Source organism: Heterodontus francisci, chromosome 35 (assembly GCF_036365525.1).
Source record: "Heterodontus francisci isolate sHetFra1 chromosome 35, sHetFra1.hap1, whole genome shotgun sequence".
NCBI lineage: Eukaryota > Metazoa > Chordata > Chondrichthyes > Heterodontiformes > Heterodontidae > Heterodontus > Heterodontus francisci.
The window spans coordinates 21,991,677-21,994,403 of NC_090405.1; the positions used below are offsets into that span (position 1 = coordinate 21,991,677).

General features: G+C 42.2%; 1 non-coding gene across 1 annotated transcript; it reads right to left on the reverse strand.

Annotated features, from left to right (window-relative positions):
• Positions 1-226: 226 nt before the first annotated feature.
• Positions 227-298, reverse strand: trnam-cau (transfer RNA methionine (anticodon CAU)). The gene has a single exon. It is a non-coding gene; the product is annotated as a tRNA-Met (tRNA).
• Positions 299-2,727: the final 2,429 nt, after the last annotated feature.

The following is a 2,727-nucleotide window of genomic DNA, read 5'->3' on the forward strand; positions in this document are numbered from 1 at the left end:
AGGAATGGTTTAACAAAGAGGAGAGACTGGGGTGAAACGTGTTTGCAGCTGGTGCAGCTTGTGTTCCTGTGCGCAACAAATTGGTTTGTGAGACTTGTTGCTGATTGATGTGTTGAGTGGAAGAAAAAAGCTGATTGCAATAAAGCGTTTGAAGAAGCATGATGTGATTGTGGATAAACACTTGATGTTTCGAAAGTAAACAATTTGTGTTACTACAAAATATGAATAGCAGAGAATGGTTTCGATCCATCGACCTCTGGGTTATGGGCCCAGCACGCTTCCGCTGCGCCACTCTGCTACCGGAGGACTTCAATTTCAACTGCCTATTAGTGAAATATGTTCATTTCCCCAATTTTTTTTTTAACAAAATAGGATTGTTGTCAGATTGCTCAAGAACCCAGACTCAGCAACACACTCGCTGACAGACTCACCCTCGCTGCACAATGGCACAAGGACACTGAGTAACAGCACCGACAATCAGGCAGGCAGAGAAAGACACACAGAAAACCAGGAAGAGATTTCAGGACCCAGAAAGGAACAGACAGAGAAAGTTACTGAGCAAACCAGCAAGAGACAGCGAAAGACGGATGATTTATGGAAACGTGTTCTCTGTTAAGATGTCCCCTGTGTTCTTTTAAAGATATTTCCTGCTGTGTAATAGAATATTTTCAGTGTTTTCTGTTTTAAGCTCTCCCTCTTGTCCTGGCCAGTATTTATCCCTCAACGTCACTAAAACAAGTGATTATCTGCTCATTATCACATTGATCTTAGTGGCAAATTGGATGCAGCATTTCCTACAACAGTGACTATGTTTTAAACGTCCTTCACTGGCTGTCTGGGTCTTTCGGACAGCATGAGGCTGTGTGTGAGATCCCAGTCCAACCCACATTCCCTGTGTGAGAGCCCAGTCCACCCACATTCCCTGTGTGAGATCCCAGTCCATCCCACATTCCCTGTCTGAGATCACAATCCACCCCACATTCCCTGTGCACGATAATAATTTGCTTCTTTTCTTTCTTACTGTATTCGCTGTTGTGTAAAGATGCTCTCTGGTATTATGTAAAATGGTTCCCTGTTGGGTAAAGATCTTCTCAGTTGTGTAAATATGATCCGTCTTGTGTAAAAGTGTTCCCGGTTGTTTAAATATGTTCCCTGCTCTGTAATGTAGAGCTGAGTCTGCACTAATGGAATTGCGACAGTATCTTCCAGTCTGATACTGTATGAGGGCTGGAATATGATCCAAAGCTCAGTCTATACAAATTGAATTGCTATTGTATCTTTCAGATTCACAATCCGGGTGAGTTTTAAACTGAAATCTCAGTTTGTATCTCAGGTTATACTATCTTTCAGATTCTCTCAATCTAATAACGCACTTTAGACTTAGACTTATATAGAGTCATAGAGTTATACAGTACAGAAACAGGCCCTTCGGCCCATCGTGTCCGTGCTGGCCAGCAAGCACCAAAGTATTCTAATCCCATTTTCCTGCACTTGGCCCGCAGCCTTGTATGCTATGACGTTTCAAGTGCTCATCTAAATGCTTTTTAAATGTTGTGAGGGTTCCTACCTCTACGACCCCTTCAGGCAGTGTGTTCAGATTCCAACCACCCTCTGGGTGAAAAACAATTTCCTCAAATTCCCCTCTAAACCTCTTTCCCTTTACCTTAAATCTTTGCCCCCTGGTTATTGACCCCTCCGCTAAGGGAAGAAGTCTCTTCCTATATAACCTATCAATGCCCCTCATAATTTTGTATACTTCAATGATGTCCCCCCTCAGCCTTCTCTGCTCTAAGGAAAACAACCCTAGCCTTTTCAGTTTCTCTTCATAGCAGAAATGCTCCAGCCCAGGCAACATCCTGGTGAATCTCCTCTGCACCCTCTCCAGTGCAATCACATCCTTCCTATAGTATGGTGTCCAGAACTGTACACAGTACTCCAGCTGTGGCCTAACTAGTGTTTTATACAGCTCCATCATAACCTCCCTGCTCTTATATTCTATGCCTCCACTAATAAAGACAAGTACCCCATATGCTTTCCTAACCACCTTATCTACCTGTGCTGCTGCCTTCAGTGATCTATGGACAAGTACACCAAGGCCCCTCTGACCTTCTGTACTTCCTAGGGTGCTACCATCCATTGTCTATTCCCTTGCCTTGTTAATCCTCCCAAAGTTCATCTCCTCACACTTCTCAGGATGAAATTCCATTTGCCACTGCTCCGTCCATTTTACCAGCCCATCTATACTGTCCTGTAACCTAAGGCTTTCCTCCTCACTATTACAACATCACCAATTTTTGTGTCATCTGCGAACTTACTTATCATACCTGCTATATTCACGTCTAAAACATTAATAATTATGTATCTAATGTATATGTCAGGATGCACTATGGGAATTAATACTAAAACTTATAAAATCATAACGTGAGTAAATATTGGGCTGGTATTTAATTTGAATCTCAGATTATGTTATTGAGGTTAATTCTGTAACTTTGAAACAGGAACCATGTGTCAGTTCTATGTGTATTTAATTTGTAGCTGAGGTTGCACTATTGTGGGATTGACACACTGATAATTTGATAGTGGGTGAGAATTTGGACTGGGATTTATGTATCTACCTGTCAGTGGTACTGAGTTATGGTAACAGGGAAACAACGTCTGTCTCTCCTGCTCTGTTGGATAGATGGATTGAAAATGTGTCTCTGGAACTATTTCTGCTGTCTGAGACTG